This window comes from Dipodomys spectabilis, unplaced genomic scaffold (genome assembly GCF_019054845.1).
Source record: "Dipodomys spectabilis isolate Male_0828 unplaced genomic scaffold, ASM1905484v1 ptg000436l, whole genome shotgun sequence".
NCBI lineage: Eukaryota > Metazoa > Chordata > Mammalia > Rodentia > Heteromyidae > Dipodomys > Dipodomys spectabilis.
The window spans coordinates 3,784,082-3,793,111 of NW_024871113.1; the positions used below are offsets into that span (position 1 = coordinate 3,784,082).

Consider the following 9,030-nt stretch of genomic DNA (forward strand, 5'->3'; position numbering starts at 1 on the left):
ATGTACTCTTAAGATATGTACTGGCTGGGTGCCAGTGGCTCATGCCTGTAATCCTAGCTAGTCAAGAGGCTGAGAGCTGAGGATCAAGGTTCAAAGCCAGCCCGGGCAGGAAGTCTGTGAAACTATTATCTTCAATAAACCACCAGAAACCAGAAGTGGTACTGTGGCTCAAGTTGTAGAGCACTAGCCTTGAGCTGAAGAGCTGAGGGGCAGCACTCAGGCACAGTTCAAACCCCACAACTACCACTACCAATACAAAGATCTATACTAAGATACACACCCAGCTAAGGAGTACACTTACTATACTTTAACAATATGTATGCATTTGCCTACAATTAACCTGGGCCATGAGTGGTTGGATAAACATTCAGGTCCTGGTGCTTGAACTCAGAGCCTGGGCACTATTCCTTAACTTTTTTGCTTAAGGCTACCACCATACTACTTGAACCATAGCTGTACTTCATGCTCTTTTCGTGGTTAATTGGACATAAGAGTCTCATGGACTTTCCTGCAAGGGCTGGCTTTGAGCTGTGATTCTCAGCTCTCAGTCACCTGAGTAGCTAGGACTACCAGAGTGAGCCAAGGGCAACAGGCAAATAAATACCATTATTTGTTGTTCCCTGATTTTATATAAAAACAGGGTCAAATCTTCATTGTTGATTAGAAAGGTGAGTACAGTTACTACATTTGTCATATTACAACTAAATATCTGAAAATTATCAAGAATCACTATCTCAAGCCAAGTGCTGGTGGCTCACACCTGTAATCCTAGCTACTCAGGAGGCTAAGATCTAAGGATCACAGTTCACAGCCAGCCTAGGCAAAAAAGTCTCACATGTGAGACTTTTATCTCCAAAAACTACTCAAAAAAAAAACCACGAAAAGTGGTGCTCTGGTTCAAGTGGTAGAGCACTAGCCTTGAGCTGAAGAGTTGAGGGACAGCACCCAAGCCCAGAACTCCTATCCAGTAGCCAGGGCCCAGAGCTCAAGGCTCAGGACAAGCAAAAAAGAAAAGAATCACTATCTTGGGCAGGGAAGGTGGCTCAGTGGTAGAGTGCTTGCCTTGCATGCATGAGGCCCTTGGTTCAATTCCTTAGCACCACTTAAACAGAAAAAGCTGGAAGTGGCACTATGGCTCAAGTGGTAAAGCGCTAGCCTTGAGCTGAAGAGTTGAGGGTCAGCGCCCAAGCCCAGAGTTCAGGCCCAGAGTTCAGGCCCATGACCAAAACACACACACACACACACATACATACACACACACATACACACACACACACACACACACACTATCTCATCTTTAAACGTTAATTTAACTGCATAAGGTTCAAAGCAATTATATTTTTCCTCATATCAAATGACTCCAGCTCTTGTCCAGACTTTGTTAATTACTATTCTTCCAAAATTATTATTTGTCAGAATGCTGACTATAAGAAAAAGACACTATGTTTGTTCTTAGCCAAAAGAACAGCATACTGATCCTATATTATTGGTCCATTCCTATGATTCCTTGAAATTTACTATATAGCCTACTTTGGCCTAGAAATCACAGTCCTGTTTCTGCAACCACAGTGCTGGCATTTCAGGGATGCACCACCATACCTGGTTTTTAAATTATTCATTTGTATAAAATTATTTTTATATTTGAAGTTAGATTTGTACAAGAAGCAACAACTCCAAAAATATCTAAATCAGACTGGGGGCGGGGAGTTACTAATGGAAGAAAAGCATGTAAATAGAAGAGGATGGGAGGGTGAATATTACTGAAGTACTTTATAAACATGCATGAAAATAAAACAGTGAAGCTGGGCACTGGTGGCTCACGCCCATAATCCTAGCTATTGAATCTAAAGATTGTCGTTCCAAGCCAGCCACAGCAGACAAATCCATAAGATCTCCAACGAACCAGCAAAAACTGAGAAGTGGAGGAATGACTCAAGTGGTAGAGCACCAGTACTCCATGGAAAAAGCCAAGCAAGAGCAGACTACCCTTAGTTTAAGCCTCAGTACCAGCATAAAAAAAATTGAAAATAGAAAAATAAATAAATAAAATGAAACCTGTTGAAACAGTTTTTAAGAAGGTGGGAAAGTAATAGTGGAGGTGAATCTTTTTTTTGGGGGGGGGGGGAGGAGTCCAGTCGTGGGGCCTGAACTCTGGGCCTGGGCGCTGTCCCTCAGCTCTTCAGCTCAAGGCTAGCGCTCTACCATTTGAGCCACAGTGCCACTTCCGGCTTTTTTCTTTTTGCTTATGTGGTGCTGAGGAATTGAACCCAGGGCCTCTGGCATGCAAGGCAAGTGCTCTACCACTGAGCCACCTTCCCATCCCCTGGAGGTGAATCTTAACAATGGTACATTATAAGCAAATATACATATCCAATGAGAGTACTGGATATGTCAAAATAAAACCCCTTAGTACAACTAATAAATCCTAATTTTTAAAAATGGTCTGTTTAAAAATTGCTATGTCAAAGCAGGGACATAGTGCAAATGGTTCAGTACTTGCCTAGTAAGCAAGGCAATTCAATCTTCAATATAGAAAAAGAAAGAAAGAAAAACTGTCTCCAATTTAACAACAACAACAACAACAAAAAAGAACAACATGACAAGAGGAAAAAAGAGTGAGGCGCAGGTGGCTCACACCTGTAATATTAGCTACTCAGGAGGCTGGGATCTCAGCCCAGCCAGGCCAGGCCCTGAGTTCAAGCCCTAGTATTCTCACATATACAACAACAACAAAAAAATACTTAAAGATGCAGTACTGTGACTGATCCATGAAGTAGCTGCAAATGCTGCCATTCTCCTCTAACCTTTGAAGTCTATGTTTTTTCAAAAAGTAAGTCTACTGTGTCTAATCTTATTTCTATGACTTCCCATTCATCATTGAATCTCAGCATTAAAATAAATTTCCCTGGATCTTTGGGTCTTCCTTTCTGATGGCTACATACATATAAAACTTAGAATAAATACATTTATAATGGTTTTTTTAATAAAGTAAATCCTAAAAAACACTGTTCTGCCAAATTAATCTAAAATTCCCAAGTACTGATTTAGAAGTTGAACTATAAAAAGCTTTCAGATTTCAAAGGAAAATACTGATAACTAATATCAAGGGAAAAAAGATCTCATAAGAAAAGATATTAGCCCAACTGCAATTCATTCATAAGTCTGTATAGTATCACTTGATCCTATACTTTTCTCCAAGCTTTATGAATGCTACTTATAACTGATCCAGAATTAGTGACTGACTTTGTATGGTAAAATTGTTGTCTTATATCTAGCAAGCTATCACTGGTATCCCTACACAAAGAAACCAGGGCAAAACTGGACACAGATTACTACCCAATTCTGAATGAATTCAAACTAGACCTAGATCCTTACTCTGAATTCTGCAAATGCAATTAAGATTAACAAAATCACGAGGAAGAAAAATGGAAGGATGATATTGATCAAGAAGCATTATAGGGCTGGGAAGGTGGCTCAGTGGTAGAGTGCTTGCCTTGCAGGCGTGAGGCCCTGGGTTCGATTCCTCAGCACCACATAAGCAGAAAAAGCTGGAAGTGGTGCTGTGGCTAAAGTGGTAGAGCACTACCCTTGAGCTGAAGAGCTGAGGGACAGTGCCCAGGCCCAGAGTTCAGGCACCATGACTGGCAAAACAAAAACAAAAACAAGAAGCATTATACTCATAACCTGACTTATAGAATTGTAACTTCTTTGTCCAACTACTTAGTAATTTAAAAAATTTTTAAAACTAAAATCACAAAATACAAGATAGTCATATATAAGCAAATTATAAATTTCTAGAAAAAATATATCCATCTCCTTTCCAAATCAGCAATGCTGAAAAGTCAATTAGGACTTAAAATAACTTTAAATTCTGACATATAAGAAACATAACAGACATACTACATAAATATCATCACCTACTTTGGAAATAAAATACTTAATTTTCTTTAGCATCTGGTGTTTTTGTTTTGCTGAGAATAAGATGTCAAAATTTTAGAAGAAAGCAAACTATCATTTCATATATTTAAATATGGTGAATTGTTAAATGAGTTCTCTATTGCCCTTTGAAGCTGCCAGGAAAAAAAAAAAAAAAGAATAGATTATCTGTGCTCAAATAATCATCCCATCCATCCATCCATCCATCAATGAGTAGAATCCCCAGAGGAAGGAACTGTACTATAAATAATATCAAATTGTACTTCTGGAAGAAAATCAAGCACATGGTGCTTCAAAAATTACCTATTCTCCTTACTATCCTCCAAAATCCTAATTTAAAAAATAATCTGCAGATTTCCTAATAAAGAAACTTGCCTAGGTAATTGAAACTAATGGTTTTCAGCACCGTTGGGAGTAGGGGGCTTAAATCACATGTGCAGGATCCTAGGTTAAAAACTTGGGTTCAAATGTAAGCATTATCCTGCCCATGTAATTGTAACCCCTCTGTACAGTATGTTCACACACAAAAAAAAATTAAATTAAAATTTAAAAAAAAAAAAAACTTGGGTTCAAACCTCCACTCCCTCCCACCTGCCCCCACCAAAATCTGCCAGGGGTGGTGGTACACACATATAATTCTAACTACTGGAAAAGCTGAATAGAATTTCAGACTGGGAAAAGGGGAGAAAAGAAAAAAGGAAGGAGGAGACAGATGCAGGTTAAGAACCAGGGAGGCAGTAAAAACTTTCCCAATGTATCTCCAATCCTCTTTCATAATTCTTCTTCTGATTTACAAAAACCAGCTAAATCATTCATAATCAACCAAAGGCCAAGAAGTGATCAAATTATATACTTTTACATAAAAACCAATGCTTGAAAAAAATAAAAGCAAACAGTATTTACAACAAGCAGTATTCACCAAATAAATAATATTGTTGACCATTTAAAATACAGCATGTGATTAGTGCTAGCAATGAATATTATGGTAGATTAGATTGGTGCATAAAATGTCTCCACAGATGATGATGATTAATAACACAATTTTGGCAAGACTATAGTATATTATTTTTACCCCTCTTCAGCTAAGTAAACAAGAGGTTCTGGTAACAACTTATCTGGTAACCCAGCAGAAATGGAGAGCTGGGATTCTAATCTAGAGCTGTGTAATTCCAGAATCAAGCTGTGCACATCATCAATATACCTGATACTTTCACAAAAGCACACCAGAACAGAAAAAAAGCATGACTTAATTGTTTCACATAGCTTGAAATCAATGAACAAAAATTAACTTGAACTACTCAATTTCTTCTAGTGTCATTAGATAACATAAAACTTTTTTCCTAAGTGTACTACTACTAAGCTAATGAATTTGACACTGGAAAAGTCATTTTGTTATCCTAGGAAACACCTTTCACTCATCTTTTTTTTTTGTAAAGGTCTGAGATCAGGACTCAAATTCAGTACCTGACAATTTTGCTCACAGGCTAGTGCTCTATTAACATAGCTATGTCCATCCTTTGTTGATATTTATTTATTGCCAGTTCTAGGGCTTGAACTCAGGGCCTGAGCACTGTTCCTTAGCTTCTTTTTGCTCAAGGCTAGCACTCTACCATCTGAGCCACAGTTCCACTTACTGCTTTTTCTGTGTATACTGAGGAATTGAACCCAGAGTTTCATGCATGCTAGGCAAGCACTCTACCACTAAGTCACATTCCCAGCCCTGATTTTTATTTTATTTTATTTTATTATGTCTGAGATCTTTCTTAACATACAAAAGACAATGGCTCTTTGCTGAGAATGTAAACATAAAAAGCTTATATCCATTTTTTTACACACCCAATTTTTAAGGCATGAAATCTATCTGAAATTAATTTTTAGGATGTTCAAAATAGTACATGTGGGAAAGGAGGACTAAAATTTAGGACCTCTAGCTTGCTCTAACACCCTCTGGTCTCCTTCAGTCTTTTTTTAAAAATCACAATAATCCATTTAGTTCTGTACAGTTTTCAAAAGCCCTGATATGACAAAGGAGTCATTTGTTAAAACCCACAAAATGTACTGTACCTAGAGTAGAGCCTAGGGCAAACTACAGCCTTTGGGTAATAATGAAATGTTATTATGGGTGTCAACTGTAACAGACTTCTGGTGAGGAACTTCCACAGTGAGGAAGGCTATGCTTCTGTGGGGACTCAGATATATACAAAATTACTGTACTTTCTGATCAACTTTGTTGTAAACTTACAATTTTTCAAAGGGGGTGGGGCCAAACTTTATCTACTCCACTTTCTTAAGAGAAAACGTTGTTGTTGTTGTTGTTGTTTTCAGGATCAAACTGCTTTTTTTTCAGTTTGTCATTTCATTTTTTTTTATTGTGAACATACTGTACAGAGGGGTTACAATTACATGGGCAAGATAATGAGTAGTTGTTGTTGTTTTTAAAGCACTCTTCACTTCAGGTGAAGGTGGCTCACACCTGTAATCCCAGCTACTCGGGAGTCTGAGATGTGAGGAGTAAGGTTCACAGCCAGCCTGGGGAGGAAAGTCTGTGAGACTAATATCTCCATTTAACCACAAAAATCTAGAAGTGGAATTATGACTCAAGTAGTAAAGCCTCTAGCCTTGAGCAAAAAAGCTCAGACACTGAGTTCAAGCCGCAGGACTGGCACAAGAAAAAAAAATTACTCTTCACTATGGAATGAATTTAATCAAAATACATTGTATCTACATCATTGGAATTATCACAATGAAACTATCTGTACAATTAATGTACTCTAATAAAGCAAGAGGAAAAGTAAAATTACTCTGTGAATCAAGTGTCCTGTTAAGATAGAGAATTATATATAGAGGTATATATAAAATGGAATATATTATCTTTTTTTTTTTTGGGTCCGGTCGTGGGGCCTGAACTCTGGGCCTGGGCGCTGTCCCTCAGCTCTTCAGCTCAAGGCTAGCGCTCTACCACTTGAGCCACAGCGCCGCTTCCGGCTTTTTTCTTTTTGCTTATGTGGTGCTGAGGAATCGAACCCAGGGCCTTGAGCATGCAAGGCAAGCGCTCTACCACTGAGCCACCTTCCCAGCCCAGAATATATTATCTTAAAAACAGTGGTATTAGGGTTTGAAATCAGGGTCTTCTGTTTGAATTAGTGGCTTTAAATATAAAAAGGAGGGTTGAGGATGTAGCTTAGTGGTAGGGCACTTACCTAGCATGCAGGAAACCTTGGTTTTGATCCCCCAAACTGCTTGCATGCACACAAGAGAAAAAAAAAAATGATGATGAAGCTGAGTATACAATAAGAGCATTTCTAGACATTTTAGGCTTATACTATTTGGTATCCAAAAGGCAATGTATAAAAGGGACTCCAAGTTTTAAGTGGGTCAGTCATTTTGACAGACAAATGAACAAAGGTGCCAGAGAGCAACGGAAGGAAAAGCAACAGCCAATGTTAAAACATCTAAGACGCTTTCCAGGTGCCAGCACTATTTAACAGCGGTTCTTTGCTTAAAGTACCCATCCTCTAGTGCCAAGACAGCAAGGGAGATGGAGAAAGAAAGAGGATTTCCTGGTAGAAAGATCCTGAGCCTCAAGGGTCGGCCCATTGTCAAGATATGTAAGAAAAAAAAAAACAACGCAAATGGGAGAAAAGTGCACCAGGCAGAGAAAATACGCGTGCCATCGCAGGTTCTAAGACCTGTTCCCATCTTCCCAAATCAGTAATATTAAGCTATAACACACACACACACACACACACACACAAAAGTATGTAATTAAACAGATTTAAAGGAAGACTGAAACAAGTGTGTGTGCTTGTGTGTGTTTAATCACGAAGTCCGTGCGCCCCAACACTAGGTCTTGCACATCATTCTTAAAAGACCAGGCATGGGTTAGAAAACACAAAGGTGCTGACAAATCGGGGTGGGGTGGGGGGCTCCCCGAGGAAGCGGACTCGGCCAGCTCGCACCCCGTGGGCGGGGGGAGAGTAAGGACCTGTCATCCGCACCGGGTGAAACGACTCCAGGAGCTTGCTGGGGGGGGGGAAGAGGCTGCAGTCCGGCGCGTCAGCCGGAGGCACTGGCTCGGTGCTCCGGGGCTGCACCCTGCCCTGGCGCACCCCGCCAGACTCCCACCGGCCCGCAGGTCGCCCCCCGCCCAGGCCCCACGCCGCGACGCCGGGACTAGAGATCCCGGGGTGGGGAGGGTGCGGCCGGACCCCGGGCGCGCGGCCAGTCCCCGACCCGCAGGCCGCTTAGTCCCCGGGGCGACGGGCCGCCCTCTCCGGCCTCGAACCCTCCGACCTCGGCGCGCTGGCTGCCGCTCGGACCCCGCCAAGCACCTGCTCGTCCTGGGGAGCCCCGGGGCCGCCCGCGAGCCGTTTCCCCCTCGAGGAACCGACCCCGATCCCCGGCCGGCCGGGCCGACAGGAGCCGCCCGGGGACAGTGGGAGGCCCACGGGGCGGCCCGGGCCCCGGGTCCTCCGAGCCGTGGAGTCCGGGGGTCCGCACGACGTCCGACCTGCGGGGCAGAGGGTGGGTCAGCGCGAGCCGACCGCAGCGCACAAAGGAAGAGAGGCGGGAGGCCGGCGAGCGTCGGTTACCTCGGCCGGTCGTTCGTCCCTCCTCGGGCTTTTCCTCGGTGTCACCAAGGCTCCCGAGCGCCAGCGCCACTCCGCCGCCACCAGCGGTGCTCCCCGAGCCTCACTCCGACGACACCCGGCGGTCGCGCGAGCTCCTGCGCGCGTCTCCGTCAAGCCGTCCGGCGTCCTCTCACGCCCGCCCCTCACAGCCCAGGTCTCGGACGCCGGGTGGGAGAGGAGCGCGCGCACGGGCTGCGCACGGTACTCTGGGAAGTGTAGTTTTCTATTCTCCCTCCAGGAGTCCGCCTCCGCCCGCGCTGGTCCCGCGTGGGCGGCCGCAGTCTCCCGGGACCGCGCTGAAGCCGACCAGCGTCAAGCCGACGTCCCCTGATGTTTAGATGGGACTCTGCATTGGTAACCAGGATAGTGATCCCGCGCTTCACTTCTGTGGCATAACGAAATTTATTCTTCTGTACATCCACGCCTCTCTCGTGCGTGTTCTCTGTGGTCTCGGGCTTTGTCT

The 9,030-nt window shown here is 43.0% G+C and overlaps 1 protein-coding gene across 4 annotated transcripts in view; it reads right to left on the reverse strand.

Annotated features, from left to right (window-relative positions):
• Positions 1 to 8,639, reverse strand: part of Klhl8 (kelch like family member 8) — a 52,508-nt gene extending 43,869 nt beyond the window's left edge. For 2 of the 4 annotated variants that reach the window (XM_042668446.1, XM_042668444.1), the window contains exon 1: positions 8,529 to 8,638. The gene's annotated coding sequence lies outside the window, so the exon portion shown is untranslated. Of the gene's footprint in view, positions 1 to 6,409; positions 6,421 to 8,528 lie in introns of those variants that run through there. The other 2 variants (XM_042668445.1, XM_042668447.1) reach the window with 2 other exon arrangements.
• Between the last annotated feature and the right edge of the window lie 391 nt (positions 8,640 to 9,030).